At 38.7% G+C, this 21,007-nt stretch overlaps 1 long non-coding RNA gene across 3 annotated transcripts; it reads left to right on the top strand.

The window, feature by feature from the left end:
* The first annotated feature begins 2,799 nt into the window (after positions 1–2,799).
* LOC139197359 (uncharacterized) lies at positions 2,800–20,791 on the top strand. Of its 3 annotated transcripts, none has more exons than XR_011582693.1 (4): positions 2,800–3,239; positions 8,314–9,141; positions 10,336–15,916; positions 19,937–20,791. It is a non-coding gene; the product is annotated as an uncharacterized lncRNA (long non-coding RNA). The 3 variants fall into 3 exon arrangements; XR_011582694.1 differs by having other exon boundaries at positions 2,814–3,239; positions 10,336–14,599; XR_011582695.1 differs by having other exon boundaries at positions 2,833–3,239; positions 10,336–13,524.
* Positions 20,792–21,007: the final 216 nt, after the last annotated feature.

The raw sequence follows: 21,007 nt of genomic DNA, 5'->3' as shown, positions 1-21,007 counted from the left end.
TATCCTATGAATTTACATTCCAAAGTCTTTGCTTGTAATTTATTTCTTAATGGCTTTGGAATGAGGACATGCGCTTTACAACCCCAAACTTTTAAGTTTGATAAATCGGGTTTGCGCCCATGCCATAATTCATATGGAGTTAGTGGCTTGGCCTTTGTATGAACTTTATTCAATATATATGCTGCAGTAGCCAAAGCTTCACCCCAAAAATGTAGAGGTAAGTCAGCATAAGACATCATAGATCGCATCATATCCATTAGAGTTCGATTTCTTCTTTCTGCAATACCATTTTGTTGCGGTGTATAAGGCATAGTATAATTATGCCTTATACCATTCTCTTTGCAGAAATCATCAAAGGCTTCAAATTCTCCACCTCTATCACTATTAAGGGTCTTTATGGATCGTCCCAATTGGTTCTCTACTTCGGCCTTAAACTCTTTAAATTTTTCTAAGGCTTCATTTTTATGCTGCAAGAAGTAGACATATCCATAATGGGAATAATCATCGATGAAAGTCACAAAATATTTCATTCCTCTATGGGTTTTTGTTCTCATAGGTCCACATAAATCTGTATGCACTATCTCAAGTAAATTTGTAGAAATCCAATGTTGAGAAAATGATTTTCTAGTCATTTTTCCTTTAATACATGATTCGCATGTATCAAAATCATGTGCACTTATTTGAGGTAACATTCCATTTTTACTCATGCGCATTATTTTATTTTTATTTATGTGACCTAAACGTAAATGCCATAAATATGACAAGTTTTGAACAGTAGAGACAAAGGCATACTCGGAAGAAATACTTTTATTAATACAAACTGAGTACATATCATCGACTCTTATTCCCCTTACATAAATATAACCCTTTTTCCCAATAGTGACAGCACCATTCATGAACCTTGTCTCAAAACCTTTCTTTTCTAGGACAGAAACAGAGACAAGATTCCTTCTTATATTTGGTGCAAACAGAACATTTTTAAGTACAATGGTAGATTTACTATTGTTGATTTTGAAATCTCCTTCACCCAAAACATCGACATAAGTATTGTTGCCCATGTAGAGACGATGTTCTCCTAGTGCTTTCTCCTTGAAATTGATGAAGCAACTTTTGTCCTTACTTACATGACGAGTTGCTCCTGAATCTATCCACCATTGTCCTTGATCTTCATCAATGAATGCTTCTGAGACCGTCAAAATTAGTTCTTTGGGAGTTTTGTTGTTTTTGCGTCGTTTTGGGCACTTATACCTATAATGACCAGTCTCTCCACAATTGTAACATGTACTCTCCTTTCCTTTAAACTTGTTCTGCTTGCGGTGTCCAAACTTTTTAAAGTTCGGGCGCTTGTTACTACTATGTGGCTTGTGCATGTGTTGCTTATTTTTCTGAGAATCTTCCGCTATGAGGAGGTTGGCTCTACCCTGTCCAGTTTCCTTTTTCCTATAATTTTTACGAACTTCTTCAATAGCCAACATTGCAGGCAATGTATTCATCGTTAATTCAACTTGACCATAAGTCATGGAAGTAACTACATTTTCCCAAGAATTTGGGAGGCTACCAAGAAGAACACTAACTTGCATTTGATCAGAAACTGGATGGCCAGCATTGGCTAAGTCTTTTGCCATTACTTCCATTTTTGTAATATGATCAACCATAGAATCAGTTTCCTCCATTTTTGTCCCATTGTATTTCTCAAGCAATAACTGAATGTATGTTTGAGATTTAGGGCCATACTTCTTTTCAAGTACATCCATGATTTCTTTGGCCGAATCATATTCTTCATAGAGAGGTATTAATTTATCTTCCATGTAATTGAGGATTGTGGCCTTAGCCAATTCATTATCTTCCACCCATTTATTATAAACTCGAGAGGGCCCAAGGGGTCTCTCGTCCTTGATAGTGTACAAAGTCTTGTCATGGGTTAAAAGATAAGTAATCCTTCTCTTCCATATTCGATAATTAACGTTATTCAACCTCTCTATTTTAAAAACTTCGGATTTGGAAGATTTAGTTGTCATAGCTCAGAAAATTACAAAACAAACACAATACTTAATACAAACTTAAATACAAATACAAATACTACTAGTGTACTTTTAATTATTACAAGCCACAAATACTAATTGTTCTTAATAAATTAAAGACTAAAATAAATAAATAAAATAATAGATAGGAACTTATTTATTTTTAGTAGCAGATACTGCACGCATTCACAGAGGCTTTGTCCAATTAGTGAAAGACGAGTACTTGTTCAGGCGATCACGTCGATAGAAGGCTCGTGGATTTCTTACTTGTCTACTTGGCCAAGTGTGATCAATTCTTCCTGTATTTTCGTACACAAAAGCAGTCTCTTCTCGACTACTGGATTCTCTTTCAATTCTAAGTGGTCTTGGCCCCCTTAAATTTCTTGCAGTCAAAATTTCTCTTTGTGCCAAATCAGGATATATAAAACCGTAACGGGTATTATGTTGATCCAAATAATTAAGCACTTTGACTCTAGAATTCCGAAAATTAAATCCCTGCTTCCACTTGTGATCTTTGTCACTATTATTCAAATTATTCCACAAATCAACTCTATGAATGAAATTCTTAGGGTAAACGGGATTAATAAAACCTGAATTTGGTTCAATCGTAACACCCAAATGAGTAGGAAATGGCTCCAATTGCAGCTGTCCAGAATTTTTCCTGGAGGAGGAGCCCACTTCAAAGTTTCTGTCGATTTGACTTTGTGTAGAACCAAAAAATCTGCTATCTTTGGTTGCTTTTCCACGTGAAACCCCTGATTTTTCACATGCACTGTCAGAGTGCATTGAACCAAAACAAATGTTGGCTTTTGTCTTGTCCACACGTGATGCTTTTGCACATGCACTGTCAAAGTGCAATGAATCAAAAATGTTTTTGACTTTAGCCTGCGAAAAACCACTTTCTCTGGGAAAAACCACTTTCTCCCCAAAAACAAATTCTTTTTTATTTTTAAAGTAGTCTTCTTCTTCTTTATTTCCAAAAACACTTTCTCTGGGAAAAACCAGTTTCTTCTTTCTTCTTCGTTCCGCAACCCGGCGGATAATCTCGAACAGCAGAGATTATTTTTCTTGGAGGATATCGGTGTCGACGGTGTTGTGTATTACCGCAAGAGGACGAGACTGCGGCTGGAAGACGTGACCACGGTGGAAGATTACGACCACGCCGGCGAGTCCACGGTGGAGGCAGAGGACGACTTCGAATCAGACTTAAAGGTGCAGGTAAATCCCTTGGACTTGGTGACCAAAATCTAGGAAGGGGATTTGCATTTGTAGTTTCAAATTCTTGTGTAGATTCGATTTTTGCAGGCAAAAATCCCGAATGAAATGGATTGTCTGAGGGCCTAATGGGACTGTAAAACCTTTCTGAATTCTGATAATTGTTGGATGAATTTGTATGATGAAATGGTTCAATTTCAGAAAGAATTTTGTTCTCTGTCGAAAGTAATGGTGTAGGGGAATAAGGTTCAAATTGTTGGGTTAATTCAGGCCTAGGTTCAAACGGGTTGTAGGATGGGATTTCGAATGATTGGGTATTTTTGTGAGTTTTGGATTCTACAGGAAAATACTCCGATGACGATTTCGAACTTTCAATCAAATTCGGTTCAACATTCTCCTTGGTCACCAACGTCCTCTTCCCTAAATGCTTCTCAAGTTGAAACTTAGAAAAAACGTTGTTGGATTCGTTACTTGACGGAGAGGAAGTCTCAGGTTTTGTTCGAGACGTCCTCGGATGAAAACTGGGCAAACTATCTTGATTCATGAAAACCTGGCTCTGATACCACTGATAGAAATTGTTTATTAACAGGATCGGAAACGGATGTCGTTGGACTATCGATCACAATACGGAGTGAAGGATATGAACAGAGTGAATATAGAATTGAATGTACTTTCTGGCAGAAAGGGATTTACAAATATATAGATATGCAAGTAACCTTTCTGGAGAAGTTGTGTTCTTCAGGAGAAGTTATAACTTCTCAGGTTGGAATATAACTGTTCATATCCTTTAATTAATTAATTAATTAATTATATTATTTCCTTTATTAATTAATTAACTTATTTCACTACAATCATATGTATATCAGTACACCAATGTTATGGTGTACCTTCACACATGATTACACATATTGTGAAAACCATGTTATCATAATCATATTCCAACAAGAACTATCTCAAAGGATAAGAAAGGTTGTTTAGAGAGAGAAAGTATTTGTTTGTATTGTATTTTCTTGAATATATCATATTACACTTACACAAATGTATATATGTCTAACTATCTTAGCTTAACTACTAAGCTAAGATAAAGGTCACAAGATGTTGACACTTGTCACAATCAAAGTTCATGATATGCTAACCAACTTAACTACCTTACACACTATATCTAACATCCTCCCTCAATCTCAGAGTGAGGCTTGCCAACTCTGAGATTGTAGCAATGTGTGTGAAACAAAGGAGTAGAGAGTCCCTATGTAAGAATATCGGCAAATTGGTCATTTGATGAAACGAATTGCACTTGCAGTAGCTTCTTGGCAACTCTCTCTCGGATGAAGTGGACATCGACTTCAATATGTTTAGTTCGCTGATGCATGACAGGATTGTAAGCAAGAGCAATGGTAGAAAGATTGTCACAGAACAAAGTTGTTGGACCAGAAACCTCAATCTGCATAAACTGAAGTAATTGTGTGATCCAATCGATTTTGGCAGAAGTACTTGAGAGTGCTCGATATTCAGCCTCTGTAGATGATCTAAAGACTGTGTTTTGTTTCTTGGATGACCAAGAAATAGGATTTGGTTCGATATACACAACCAAACCTGTTGTAGATCTACGGTCATTTGGGTCACTCGCCCAGTCTGCATCACTAAAAGCATGAAGATCCAAATCCCCTTTGCTAAACTGAATGCCAAAATCAATAGTACCTTGCAAATACCGGAGAATTCGTTTCACAGCAGCATAGTGTGATTCCATAGGGCAATGCATAAATTGACAGACTTGATGAACAGAGAATGCGATATCAGGTCTGGTAAAAGTCAGGTATTGAAGAGCACCTACAATGCTTCTATATAAAGATGGATTATTGAAAGGATGTCCATCATCTTTTACCAATCTGTTATACGGTAAGCAAGGAGTAGTGCACGGTTTAGAATGAACCATATCTGTTTTTCCCAACAAATCTGCCACATATTTGGATTGAGACAGAAACATCCCACTAGAAGTCTGTGTGATTTGAGTCCCAAGAAAATAATGAAGAGAACCAAGATCTTTAATATCAAATTCTTTGGTCAAAGCCCCAATAGTGATATCAATACCAGCTGAATCACTACCTGTGATGAGGATATCATCAACATAAAGGAGTAGGATAACCACAGACTTGCCAACATGTTTAACAAACAATGAGGGATCAGAATATGTTGAAAGGAATCCCAGAAAAGGAAGAAATGAGGTAAACATGTCATTCCATGCCCTTAGGCTTGTTTTAACCCATATAAGGACTTGTGTAGTCGGCAAACATGTGCAGGATAGTGAGGATCACTAAACTCGGGTGGTTGTGTCATATACACCTCTTCCTGAAGAATGCCATGAAGAAAGGCATTCTTGACATCAAGTTGTCATACTGGTCATCCAAAATTAGCTGCTAATGCCAAAACCAACCTCACAGTTGTTGGTTTAACAACCGGGCTAAAAGTTTCTCCATAATTGGTACCATTTTCTTGATTAAACCCTTTGGCAACAAGGCGGGCTTTATATCGGGAAATAGAACCATCAGCATGTTTTTTGATCTTAAACACCCACTTAATCCCTACCAAATTTTTATTATGAGGCAGTGGAACTAAAGACCAAGTGTGTTGAGTGTGAAAAGCCTGCAACTCTTCTTCCATAGCAGATAACCACACTGGAGACTTAAGATCAAACTTGTAAGTGGCAGGTTCAACTTGTGAAATATCAACTTTGTCACTTTCTTGAACTACTGAAAGAAAAGCCTTCTTTTCGAAATACCACTCTTAGCTCGTGTTTGCATAGAGTGAGTATTCATAGGAGGAATTGGAAGAATAATCTGCAAACTATCAGGTTGAAACTCATGTTGCAGTTCAATTACAGTAGTACTCGGAGTTGCAGAAGTGAACTCATGAGAAGGCAACATATGAGAAGGCTCAGAACATACCCCTATTGAAATCTCAGGAACCACAGGGAGTACAGAAGAGGATTGTTGATCTGTGGATGCAGTAATAGATTGTAATGAACTAGAAGTACCACTGTGTTGAGTAGATTGGGATGACATAGTATCAGACAAGGTAGATGACATAGACACGATATGATTGTCACGATTAACTAATATGGAAGAAGATGATGGAAGAACAACAAAATTAGGAGTAGAATGTAGGTTAATAGAACATTTAGCAGAGAGAGAAGGGTATGGAAGTTCAAACTCATCAAAAAATACATGTCTGGAAATATAAAACTTGGTAGAACAAACATCATAACAAATGAAACCCTTGTATTTGGAAGCATAACCAAGAAAGATACATTTGGATGTCTTAGGTTGCAATTTGGTACTGTTATATGGTTTTAGTAAAGGAAATATTGAACAACCAAAAACTTTGAGATGATGTATATCTGGAACATCACTAAATAACAATTCAAATGAAGATTGATTTTGAAGAATAGGTGAAGGCATTCGATTTATAAGATACACAGCAGTTTGGCACGCAAAAGACCAGAACATTGGTGGTAGAGAAGTAGTTTGCAAAAGAGTTATAGCTGTTTCAATGATATGCTGATGCTTCCTTTCGGCCAAACCATTTTGCTCAGGTGTATAAGGGCAAGACAATTGATGTTTAATAAGGGCAAGACAATTGATGTTTAATCCCCTTGTCCAGTAAAAATTGTTGAAATGATTTACTAAGATATTCACCCCCACCATCACTCTGTAATATTTTGATAGAAGTGGCAAAATGATTGGACACATAATTGGAAAAACCAACAAAAGTAGCGAAAACATCACTTTTATTGATAAGAGGAAACAACTAACAATGTCTTGTGCATTCATCAATGAATGTCACATAATACCTAAAACCATCTATTGAATTACAAGGAGATGGACCCCAAACATCACTATGAATGACTTGAAATTGATGAATGGACTTAGACACAGAGTTGACAAATGGTAGTTTACAGAATTTACCTTTCAGACAAGTATGACACATCACAGACAGTGAATCAGGTAAAACAGACACATTACATTTCTTTAACATCAAAGGCACCACAGAATTGGAAGGGTGACCTAGCCTATTATGACAGAGACTAGAAGATACACGATGTCCAAGATAAGCAGTGGGAGCCGAATGAGTGATAACCTTCTTCTTAGCAAAAATTGGGATAGGGTACAATCCATTACTGCATTTGCCTTGAAAGAGAATCATCCTTGTGGCTTTGTCCTGGATCCACAAAGAGAATGCATCATATATTAGCCAACAATTGTTGTCCAAACAAAGTCTATGCACAGATAAAAGATTCTGAGATAAACGAGGAACATAAAGAACTGAATTTAGTTGCAACGGTTTGAAGGAAGTGTCAAGAGTAGAAGAACCAATATGAGAAATCGATAAACCTGCACCACTCGCAGTCTGAATGGTGTCATTAGTAGGGTACGAGGAAGCCAATGACAAATTAGTCAAATCTGCAGTCATATGGGAAGAAGCTCTGGAATCAGTAAGCCACAGTTGCTGAGAAGGGGCACTTGGTTCATGAGATTGAGATGTCGAAGCATGCATAGCTGTCGGAGCTTGAGAGGACATAGTAGAATTCCTGAAGTGATAGTATTTGGCACTATGATTCTTCTTCCCACAGATTTGACAGCTTTCAGAAATTGCATTATCAGGATTTCGAAATCTGCAGATAGGAGCTAAATGACCAAACTTGCCACAAATCTGACATGAGGTAGTGGAAAATCCCTGTTGCAATGGTGGAGAAGAACCAAGAATTCCAGGAGCTGGACTCGCATTGTAATTCCCATATGTATTCCTGAAACCTCCAGAATGAGAGTAGGAGTTATGCTGAAATTTACCCTTGTTTTTGTTCTTACTATAATTCGATTTGAACCCAGAAGAACCCCCATATGAAGAACCATTGGAAGAATCTCTAGTTTTGGTAGAATCTCCATAAGATGGTGAATGATTGCCATTATTTCTAGCAACTGATAGAAGCATATTTATGCGACTTAGTTAGCTTGTTTCTTGGCATTTATGTTGTTTGTTCGTAGTTATTTTAGTATTTTAAGTTATTTTCGTGTGTTTGTAGGTCCAAAGGGTTAATGTGGCAAAGAAGTGCATTTTAGAGCATTTTGGAGCATTTTGGAGCATTTTTTGGCATGGAATGGATAGCATATGCTTGGAGCAAAAGGAATGGACGAAATTTGAAGTTTGTGCATCATCCTCTCCCTATAAATAACCATTTTAGCACACTCATTTCACCCAACACATCCATTCACCTACCACTACATCCACTCATTTCACCCAACACATCCACTCATTACAACCACCCAATACATTCACCTACCACTACATCCACTCATTTTACCCAACACATGCACCTACCACTACATCCACTCATTACCACAACACTCACCCACTACACCAATTACATCCACTCATTACCACAACATCCATCCACTACACCCATTACATCCACTCATTACCACAACACTCACCATCCACTCATTACCACAACACTCACCCACTACACCCATTACATCCATTCATTACCACAACACTTACCCACTACACCCATTACATCCACTCATTACAACTCCATACACTCCTCTCCCTAGCCTATAAATACATCCACCCTTCACCATAACTAGGATCCATTAAAAAGACCTTACATTCATCCATATATTCCCACATCCCACAAACACATACAATTCCATTCCCTTGCCGTGGCACTCATCCAACCAAAAATCCAACACAATTCCATACATTCCCTTCCCCTTGTCGTGGCATCCATCCAACCTAAATACATTCATAACCTTTCCATATATCCATACACATCCTTAGATACTTGTGCTGCAACAAGGTGGTGAAAACAAAGGTCCTTTGCGTTTCAAGCTTGAACTTTGGAGCGTTTTAGGTGTACTTCGTTCTTGCTTTCAATGTCTACTTTGTTATTTTCTGATTTTGTTGCAATTATGAGTAGCTAAACCCCTATTTAGCTAGGGGGAATTCGAAACCATGTTCATACTTGCAATATGATTTGATTACATCCAGTTGTGGTTCATAAGTTGTGAATTTTGTTTACTTATCCGTTTGAATTAAAACTGATTTATGTGTGTTGGTTGAGAGTGCACGTTTAATTTTCATGCATAAATCTGATGCTAGGATATAAGAGAGTTTCACCTAATCGTTATGAACTTATATTCACAAGTAGTGAAGGTTGCTTGTCACAATCACGTTAAGTAAATTCTTGGCATAAGTTTCATGCAATTCATAGTTACAAGTGCCTCGTCAATGCTTATGATTTTCATAGAACTTAATGATCTTTGCTCGTATCTCTATTATGCGATTCATGTAGGGAACTTGTGGGGAATGCTTTGGGTTGTTGTATGCAATCATTCAATTCAATGAAATTAGGAAAATCTGAGGGTTAATTAGTGCAATTCACAGTTAATCTGGGGCGTTGAGAATCAGTAGTTTATTGAAAAGCAACTGGAAATCGTTTTGTTTGCAAATGTGCCATGTGTGGAGAAGAACCTCCTAGCTAGCCTTCCATCCATTCAATTTACTCAAATTCGTGCATATTTCATTAGTTCTTTAATTTACTTGTTTTGTTTTCAAATTCGTCAAAACCAAAACCCCCTTTACCTTGTTGAGTCATATTAGTTAGAAACTGATTTAGTTTGTGTTTTTAAGTGTTTCGAACCAATTTAAAACCAAAATTCGTCCAAAAGTGCGTTTAGAGTCCAAATCTGCCCAGTTTGTGTTTTTAGGCAGATTTGAGCGTTTTTAGCTTGTTTTGAGTCTTTTGAGTTGGTTTTGAGTTCTTTGAGTCTAGTTTAGTATTTTTAACTTTGTTTATATGTTATCAAAGTCAGTTTAGAGGTTATTAGCAAGCCCTCCTAATCCCCGGTTTAGAACGATCCCTACTTACATTCTTTACTACAATTGATACAAGAAGGTTTAATTTGTGTGTTAAGTTAATTTTAGCATCAAATTTTTGGCGCCGTTGCTGGGGATTAGCAACTTTGCTAATCCCTTGTTATTTCTTTTTGTTTATTTTCGTGTGCTTTTATGTTAGTTACTGACGTTGTTTGTTTTCTTGTCTTAGGTACTAGTTTATGACTCAGACTTCTCATCCGGTTCGTGAGTATATCTTGGACTTTGACGACGATTTTGAGAGGACTTTGAGAAGGAATAGGAATCAGCAAGATTGTAACCCACCTATTCCTGAACCTGAATTTGAAGAACATCCACTTGAAGAAGAAGAGGAGCCCACGGCACAGGTTGTAGAGGAAGATCCCAACATGGCAGCGGACAATCGAACAATCAAGGAGCTTTCCGCTTCGGGATTGGACAATGCCGCTCCCCTATCTATCCAATACCCCATGGATGCCCTAGGGAAGACGGATGAGTTCGAATTGAAATCAAGTTTGTTGCATCACATTCCTGAGTTCCACGGGATGTCCATGGAAGATCCTAATAAACACTTGAAGGAGTTTGAGGTTGTTTGCTCGAGTATGACTCCTGTGAATGTTGATGGGAGCATTTTTAAGATGAAGGCTTTTCCCTTTTCTCTCTTAGAAAATGCTAAAGATTGGTTGTATGAGCTAGCCCCCAGAACTATCACATCATGGGAGAGTATGAAATGGGCATTTTTAGAGAAGTTTTTCCCAACTTCTCGAGTCATTCTACTACGTAAAAGGATTAGTGGCATTTAGCAAAACCAAGGTGAATCATTTCCCACTTACTATGAGCGTTTTAAAACCCTTGTTGCTTCATGTCCACAGCACCAGATGAAGGAGGAGCTTCTTCTTCAATATTTCTATGAAGGGCTTCTACCAATTGAACGCCAAATGCTAGATGCCTCGGTGGAAGGAGCTTTGGTGGACAAAACACCTATGGCTGCCAAGACACTAATCGCAAATCGTACATTGAATGCATAACAATATGAAGGCATTGGGCAAAAGGACACCCCACTGCAGCAAGTGAATAAGGTAAGTTCCACATTCGACATTCAATCGTAATTAGCTAATCTTACTTCCATTGTGTCTTAGATGGCCGAAGGAATGAGGATGAAAGAACCAAGTGTATGTGGTGTGTGTTCTATCCAAGGACATGTCTCTGAAAAGTGCCCTCAATTGATTGAAAATGGTGGATGGGAAAGCGCCAATGCAATTGGATTTCAAGGTCAAAACCAGCCAAGGAACGATCCATATTCTAATACGTACAATCCAGGTTGGAGAAACCATCCAAATTTCAAGTGGAGCCCCAGCAACCCCAACAACAAGAAGGCTTTAGGCAGCAACCTCCGGGCTTCTATACCAAGCAATACGCACCAACACAAGCCCCACAACAACCTGCCCAAAACACCTCAGGTACATCTTTAGATAATGACACACTTCTTAAGTTACTCACCAATTTGTCTCAGGGGCAAGAAAATCAAGCCAAAGCAATGCAAAACCAAGACAAAAGGGTGGACCAAATGGAGAAGCAAATTGGGCAGATTGCGGAGTTTGTAGGATAATTCAGAGAGCAAGGTAAGTTGCCTAGTTCAACCGTTGTCAACCCGAATGGAGGATTCAAATCTGCCAAAGCCATGAGTTTACGAAGTGAAAAACAAGTTGGATTTGATCCCCAACCTTCCAAATCACGTTCCAATAAGGTTGAAGAGTTGATAATTGAAGAAGAGAAGCAAAGCACCCCCACAACAAGGGTGGAAACACCTTTGCCACAGGCCCCAAATGCTCCTAAACCATCCAATTCGGCCAACAAAGGTAAGGAAGTTCCAATTTTGATCAATTTTAACGTTGTTCCTCCAAATGTACCCTTTCCTCGTAGGTTTATGCAATCAAAGAAAGATGAGGCTGAAAAGGATATTTTGGAAACGTTTAGAAAAGTTCAAGTCAATATACCACTTTTGGATGCAATTAAGCCAGTTCCAAGGTATGCCAAGTTTTTAAAAGAACTCTGCACAACTAGGAAGAGAATTTCGAGCAAGGAGGTTGTCAAGGTAAGTGAAAATGTCTCAGTTGTTTTACAACGTAAACTGCCCACTAAATGCAAGGATCCGGGTAGTTTTACCATTCCTTGTGTAATTGGTAATACTCGTTTTGAATCTGCCATGTTAGACTTAGGTGCATCTATAAATGTCATGCCTTATTCAATCTATGCATCTATGCACTTAGGCGAATTGAAAAATGATGGTGTGATTATACAATTGGCCGATCGATTTAATGCCTATCCAAAAGGAGTTTTGGAAGATGTTTTAGTGCAGGTCAATCACTTAATCTTTCTGGCGGATTTCTACGTGCTTGAAATGGACGAGTCGGACCATTCCGCTACATTGCCCATCCTCCTTGGATGACCATTCATGAAAACTGCCCGTACTAAGATTGATGTGTTTAATGGAACTTTGACGATGGAATTTGATGGGGAAGTTATCAATTTCAATCTTTCTGATTCTATCAAGTATCCTAGTGAGGATCGCTCATGTTTTTCTATTGATGTATTTGCTTCTTTGGCGTAGGACCATTTTGAACAATTGAATGACGATGCACTTGAATTGGTCATTGCACGAGGAATGGACATTCAAAACAATGAAGCATTAACCATGCACCCCCACAGCATGAATGATTTTTCCCTTGCCGTACCCCCTAATGAAGACATGATTGAGATGGTGGCTGCCCTCGAATCATTGCCATTACAATCTGGTAAGTTTTTGGACCCAATTTCCATTTCAGTTTCGGCTAATAAGTTACTTCCCTCAGTTGTGCAGCCACTTACACTTGAACTTAAGCCATTGCCAAGCCATTTAAAGTACTTTTTCTTGGGCGATGATGAGACATTGCCCGTCATCATCTCAAGTACACTCACGGCAAAAGAGGAGGACAAGTTGGTAAGGGTGCTAAGGGAGTACAGCAATTGGGTGGACATTGGCCGACATAAAAGGAATTAGTCCCACCACTTGCATGCATCGCATACTTTTGGAGGAGGGGTCTAAAACATCTTGAGAGGCTCAACGCTGACTCAACCCTCCGATGATGGAAGTTGTCAAGAAGGAAATAATCAAGCTTTTAGATTGTGGAGTGATCTATCCTATTTTCGATAGTCGTTGGGTTTTGCCCGTTCAATGTGTTCCAAAGAAATCCGGAGTAACTGTGGTGACAAATGCCGAAAATGAGCTTGTACCTACTCGAATCCAAATAGGTTAGAGGGTGTGTATCGATTACAGGAAGCTCAACGCCACCACTAGGAAGGACCACTTCCTTTTGCCATTCATTGATTAAATGCTTGAGAGGTTAGCGGGTTATGCTTTCTATTGTTTTCTTGATGGTTATTCTGGTTATAATCAAATTGTCATAGCACCCGAGGACCAAGAAAAAACCACTTTCACATGCCCCTTTGGTACATTTGCTTATCGTCGCATGCCATTTGGTTTATGTAATGCACCTGCCACATTTCAAAAATGCATGATGAACATATTTTCTGATTATATTGAGAAAATTATTGAAGTTTTTATGGATGATTTCAGCGTTTTTGGTGATTCATTTGATGGTTGTTTGCATAATCTCAGTTTGATCTTAAAACGATGTGTTGAAACTAACCTTGTTCTCAATTGGGAAAAATGTCATTTCATGGTTAAACAAGGCATAGTTTTAGGACATATCATCTCTGAAAAAGGAATGGAGGTTGATAAATCAAAGATCGATCTTGTACGTCACTTACCCTCTCCTACTTCGGTTAGAGAGGTTCGTTCTTTTCTTGGACATGCAGGTTTCTATCGAAGATTTATCAAAGATTTCTCAAAGGTTTCCCAACCTCTTTGCCATCTCCTTAAAAAAGATGTGGCGTTTGACTTCAATAAGGAGTGCACGGCATCCTTCAAATAACTCAAGGAGTTACTGACCACGGCTCCTATTATTGTTCCACCGGATTGGAGCCTTCATTTTGAGCTCATGTGTGACGCATCCGATTATGCTTTAGGGGCTGTTTTAGGACAAAGGAAGGATAAGAGGCCGCATGTCATTTACTATGCTTCACGGACGTTGAATGATGCCCAATAAACTATTCCACAACAGAAAAATAACTTCTTGCCGTTGTCTTTGCTTTAGATAAATTTCGATCATATTTAATTGGTACTAAAGTAATTGTTTTCACTGATCATACAGCTTTAAAATATTTGCTTAGCAAGAAGGAGGCCAAGCCAAAGTTTAATTCGATGGATATTGCTTCTTCAAGAGTTCGACATTGAGATTCGAGATAAAAAGGGAAGTGAAAACATGGTGGCTGACCACCTAAGCCGTATGATGCATAATGAGGATTCCCTACCCATTGCTGAAACGTTTCCTAATGAACAATTGATGTCCATTAAGGTAAGTGAACCCTGGTATGCTGATTTGGTCAACTTTTTGGTGTCTAAACGAATTCCAAGCACTCTCACTAGACACCAACGTGATAAGCTTATAAATGATGCACGGTTTTATGTATGGGATGATCCATATTTGTGGAAATATTGCCCTGATCAAATTGTCCATCGATGTGTGCATGATTCTGAGTTTCATTCCATTTTAAGCTTTTGTCATTCATATGCATATGGTGGTCACTTTGGCACACAAAGAACAGCACTTAAGGTGTTACAATGTGGGTTTTATTGGCCTAGTATCTTTAAGGATGCTAGAACTTTTTGCTTAACATGTGATAAATGCCAAAGAACAGGAAATATAAGTGCAAGGGATCAAATGCCGCCGGTTTCCATCCTTAATGTTGAAATTTTTTATGTTTAGGGTATTGATTTTATGGGTCCCTTTCCTTCCTCGAATAGTTTCATGTATATTTTGCTTGCAGTTGATTATGTGTCAAAATGGGTGGAAGCAAAAGTCACCCAGACTAATGATTCTAAAATGGTTGTAGATTTTATTAGAACTAACATATTTGCAAGGTTTGGCATGCCACGGGTACTCATAAGTGATGGAGGGTCTCATTTTTGCAATCGGACCATTGAGGCGTTATTGTGGAAGTACAATGTCAACCATAAGGTTTCTACACCTTACCATCCTCAAACAAATGGCCAAGCTGAGGTTTCAAATCGAGAGATCAAACATATTCTAGAGAAGACTGTTGGGCCAATAAGGAAGGATTGGAGCTTACGCTTAGCTGATGCACTGTGGGCGTATCGTACTGCCTATAAAACACCAATTAGGATGTCACCATTTCGGCTTATCTATGGGAAACCATGTCATCTTCCCATTGAGTTAGAGCATCGTGCACATTGGGCCGTCAAAACTTTCAATATGGACATTGATGTCGCCGGTCTTCATAGAAAGCTTCAATTGAATGAGCTTGAGGAAATTAGGAATGAAGCTTATGAGAATACACGTATTTACAAGGAGAAGACGAAGGCATTCCATGACAAGATGATTCGTAGCAAGACGTTCTCTATAGGGCAGAAAGTGCTACTCTTCAATTCCCGTCTTCGTTTGTTTCCGGGTAAGTTGCATTCCAAATGGATTGGTCCTTTTGTTATTACTAATGTTTTTCCTCATGGTGCAGTCCAAATACAAAGTTTGAAGACACAACAAGAATTCAAGGTGAATGGGCATCGTTTGAAGCCCTATTATGAGGCTTTTGAGGAGCATGTCATGGAGAATGTACCCCTCCATGCCGTGGGCCCTGTTCAAGCTTAAATAGAGGTATCGTCCGGCTGAAAGACGTTAAAGCAAGAACTTCTTGGGAGGCAACCCATGTATTCAAATAAGGAAGATTTTTTAATAACTCCACGATTGGTTTTGCGTTCCTAAAAACCTTCCATTTTCTGCAGTTTTATTTTGCCATGATTGTCATGTTTATTTGTTACTTGTTTAATTGTTTTTGGTGTAGGTTTATTTTTGAAACATTGACAGATATGCAAGGTATTTTACATTCATTTAAAAAAAAGGAACATTAAGCAGAAAAATACAAGAGAGAGCCTTCACAAAGGCTGCTTAGGAGAAGTCTCAGTAGTCGGCGGAGCCTAAGCAGTTGGCGGAGCCCCAGAAGGAGGAGGCATTAGAGGTTGATCATTTGGAGCTTCATTATGCGGTACAGCCCCAGAAGACGAAGGCAAATGTTGTTGGAACAAACCCACAAACCTCTGATGATCAAGTAAAATCTGACTATCAAATTCCTGCATCTGGTCAATCTTCCTCTTCATGTTTGTAGCATAGTTATGTGCGAGATTGTGCAACTGTTTATTCTCATGCTTGAGCCCTCTAATATCCTGTTTGAGACTCATCACTTCAGCCGCCAATGATTCAACTTGACGGGTTCGAGCAAATAGGTGTTGGGCCATATTAGACACAGAACCTGCACACTGCACACTGAGAGCTAGAGAATCCTTAACAGCCAACTCATCAAACCGTTTGGAAAGTAGTCTGTTATCTTTGGGAGTGACAAGGTTCCAGGCCACCACTGCAGCGGTCATATCATTCTTCATTACCGAATCCCCAACGGTAAGAGGACTAGTAGGGGATATGAAGGATGGGCGCCATATGTTGTCTGGAGAAGGCATGGCTGCCTCTTCACCAAGGTTCAAGTCAAAGTGATGGTCGGAGGGGCCAGACATTTTCAAAGGTGTTGAAGAAAGAAGAGGTCGGACAAGTCAAGATCTTAGAAGTGCAAGAAGGGGGTTTTTACAGGCAGAAATTCAAGTATGCTTTAAAACGTACTGCGTGCCTCTATAAAAATCAGCACTCAACGGGATTTCAGAGATCGAAGAGGCGAGCTCAGAAATCGAATAGGCCAATTCAAAAATCGAAGAGGCGCTAGCTTTCTCAAAAGCTGGGCTTGCTCAGAAACCACGGGCCAAACTTCTTTTCTAGATTTGTCCGTACTTGTCACATGCAACCTCTGCACTCGACGAAGCTCAGAACTTGAAGATGCCCACTCAACTTTGCCAGACGTGTCAGCTTTTCCAGACGTGTCAGCATCTGTCACATGCACACTCAGCTTTGCGGAAATCACGGGCAGTTTGTCAAAGTGCCGATTCCAGATATCAAAGAGGCACTTGCTTTTCCAAGCGTGTCAGCATCTGTCACATGCACACTCAGCCTTACGGAAATTACGGGCAATCTGTCGAAGATTTCTTGTGAAGTAGAAAGCACGTGAAGTTACTGTTAAATCATCCAACGGTTGCCGACAAGAGTGAAAGAATAGTACCGGTTATTAATTCCTATAAATGTCAACCTTCACCCTCCATTGCAAGGCAAACATACATAACCTTTCTTCATCTCCGAGAATGCCTTCCTAACGAAGCCTCTCGAGTCACTCAGTGTTCCTTATTCCTTGGGGTACCTCTGCAAACAACTCATCCAAAGCAAAAGTATTTCATATCATGAAAGTTGAAAGCAAGAGTATCTCATATCATGCTTTCTCCCTGTCATTCTCCTTGTCGTTGTTTTCATCTGCGGGATAAGAAGAAAAAGAGCAATCAGCCAGCACTTGGTATCAATCTTCTGATCTGGAATCAACTGCCTGGAACCCCTTCCTGATTGCTTACCTACCCTTGCTCTCGAGTACTCATCTTCAACATCTTATGCTTCTTCTTCGTCTACCATATCTGCCTGGGGAACAGATAAGGGAAGTGAAAATGATACCTCGAAGCATGTGGAGACAATGTGCTAATTCATCCTCAGCTATGGACAAGGAGAAAGAAAGCAAATGGTGGGCACTTGGAAAGATTGAAAAAAGAAACAGACCATCACCTCTACCTAGTGTCTGCCTGCCGTGCAGAAGAAACAAGCAGAGAAGAATGCAGACTGCATAATCAAATCAACCCAGCAGAAAGAGTCTGATTTGAAACCATGGAACTCTCATATTCCTTGCTCAGAATTCCAAACCAGTTCGAGATCAAAGCTGTGGAAAATCAACAAGATCATCTCTCCATAACCAGATTTGCGTTCTTAAACTCTACTCTGTCTGGTTTTTACTTTGCCATACTTGTCATGTTTATTCGTTGTTTATTTGTTTGCTTGTTTTTGTGTGAGTTTTTGCCTGAAACATTGAGGACAATGTTTGATTTAAGTGTGGGGGGGTAACCAAGTTGTTTTGCATGAAATTCGTGGGAGTTTGTCACCCATTACTTCTAGTGTTCTTCCTTGCTGTTTTTAAGTGTTTTAATGCTGTTTTGGAGTGTTTTAGTGTGTTTTGACATAAAAATCCGAAAATCTCATAAAAATTTGAAAAATTATTTTGAAAAACCCAAAAAGAGTTGTTTTTGTGTGTTTGTTTGTGTCTTAGGGTACCTTCCAACACAATGATGAGGATTTGGTTTTTAATTACATGACTATTAAAGAGAGTTATAAACATGGATGAAAATTTGATTTACTCTTTGATATATGCTTGGTTGTGGTTATAAATTATGAATTCACATGCAATCATAAAGGAAAAATCAGTTTTTGTAACATGCTTGAAGTCGTTGCATGATCTCATTTTTCTTTGCCTGGTTGCTACCTAGAAGGCGTTTCATCATTTAGTTCCAAATGCTAGAACTCATGCCTATTTCATTCAAAGCATGCTATTGATTTGCATAACACATATTCAAGATGAAGTTATGTAGTGACCACCAAAGCCAAATTGTCGTGCCCCTATTTCATTATGTGTTTAAGTTTAACCCCATTGAGCCTTGTTAAGCCTATTTTCTTTGTTAACCAACACTATCCTTACCTAGCCTAGTTTTAGGACCATCCATACCCTTATTCTTGAAGCATAGTAAAGCAAGTGTGGGGAAAGTGATTCTTGTGTGTGTGTGTGTGCCAAAGTCCTTAATAAGGCACGGGTAGAAAAGAAAAAAAAAAGAATTGAAAAAAAAAAGTATGAAAAAGAGCTGTAAAGTGTTGTTTGTTAAAGAAAGGGTTCAAAACATTGAATTTGACCCTAAGTGTTGCATAAATCTTCCCTTTGAAATTAAAAGTTGATTTTGCATTCTAAAGTGATTTCTAAGTGTCTATTTCATTGCTTTGCTTGCTATCGTTTTAAGAACGTTTGTTATCCCTATCCTTTCTTTGTTAGCCATTACCCCCAAGCCCTGTTACAACCCTTGACTTCAATCTTGAGTGTTGTGTGTTTCAATTTGTGGAGTTCGAAATTGGTATGAGCATATGGTGTCACTGGTTCTCGCATCTAAGTAGTAGCATTCCATTCATGAGATCATATCTAAACATGCTTAATAACTCCAGAAAATTGCTTTCTTTGTTATAACATATGTGAGTCCTAGTCTTTCGTGTTTACATCAATCTTCTCACATATACTAGTGTAAGGTGTGTAGTCAGAAAGTGTGTGTGAAAATAGAGAGTATCTTGTAAGGAATTGAGCAAATTCTCTAAGGCATGTTACTACATTCAAAACATCGTTTTAATTGGTTAATTGTGAACTAGTAAGTGGTGACTATGATTAAGTATGTGCTCAAGTGTAAAGTTGACCAAAATCTGTGGGAATGATGATTTTTAACATGTCATGTTTCATTAAAAATCCCTGAGGCAATTGTTGGAAGGTCTAGGTTGTGTTTTGTTTTGTTTTGTTTTGTTTGTTTTGTTTTGCTCGAGGACTAGCAAAAGCTAAGTGTGGGGGAATTTGATAGGAGCATATTTATGCGACTTAGTTAGCTTGTTTATTGGCATTTATGTTGTTAGTTCGTAGTTATTTTAGTATTTTAAGCTATTTTCGTGTGTTTGTAGGTCCAAAGGGTTAATGTGGCAAAGAAGTGCATTTTGGAGCATTTTGGAGCATTTTTGGGCATGGAATGGATAGCATATGCTTTGAGCAAAAGGAATGAACGAAATTTGAAGTTTGTGCATCATCCTCTCTCTATAAATAACCATTTTAGCACACTCATTTCACCCAACACATCCATTCACCTACCACTACATCCACTCATTTCACCCAACACATTCACCAACCACTACATCCACTCATTACCACAACACTCACCCACTACACCCATTACATCCACTCATTACCACACCATCCATCCACTACACCCATTACATCCACTACACCCATTACATCCACTCATTACCACAACACTCACCCACTACACCCATTACATTCACTCATTACAACTCCATACACTCCTCTCCCTAGCCTATAAATACATCCACCCTTCACCATAACTAGGATCCATTAAAAAGACCTTACATTCATCCATATATTCCCACATCCCACAAACACATACAATTCCATTCCCTTGCCATGGCACTCATCCAACCAAAAATCAAACACAATTCCATACATTCCCTTCCCCTTGTCGTGGCATCCATCCAACCTAAATACATTCGTAACCTTTCCATATATCCATACACATCCTTAGATACTTGTACTGCAACAAGGTGGTGAAAACAAAGGTCCTTGGGTTTTCAAGCTTGAACTTTGGAGCGTTTTAGGTGTACTTCGTTCTTGCTTTCAATGTCTACTTTGTTATTTTCTGATTTTGTTGCAATTATGAGTAGCTAAACCCCTATTTAGCTAGGGGGAATTCGAAACCATGTTCAGACTTGCAATATGATTTGATTACATCCAGTTGTGGTTCATAAGTTGTGAATTCTATTTACTTATCCGTTTGAATTAAAACTGATTTATGTGTGTTGGATGAGAGTGCACGCTTAATTTTCATGCATAAATCTGACGCTAGGATATAAGGGAGTTTCACCTAATCTTTATGAACTTATATTCACAAGTAGTGAAGGTTGTTTGTCACAATCGCGTTAAGTAAATTCTTGGCATAAGTTTCATGCAATTCATAGTTACAA

Source organism: Malus domestica, chromosome 07, assembly GCF_042453785.1.
Source record: "Malus domestica chromosome 07, GDT2T_hap1".
In the NCBI taxonomy this organism is placed as follows: domain Eukaryota; kingdom Viridiplantae; phylum Streptophyta; class Magnoliopsida; order Rosales; family Rosaceae; genus Malus; species Malus domestica.
The sequence above is the reverse complement of the archived record's forward strand: the minus strand, read 5'-3'. Positions and strand labels throughout refer to the sequence as shown.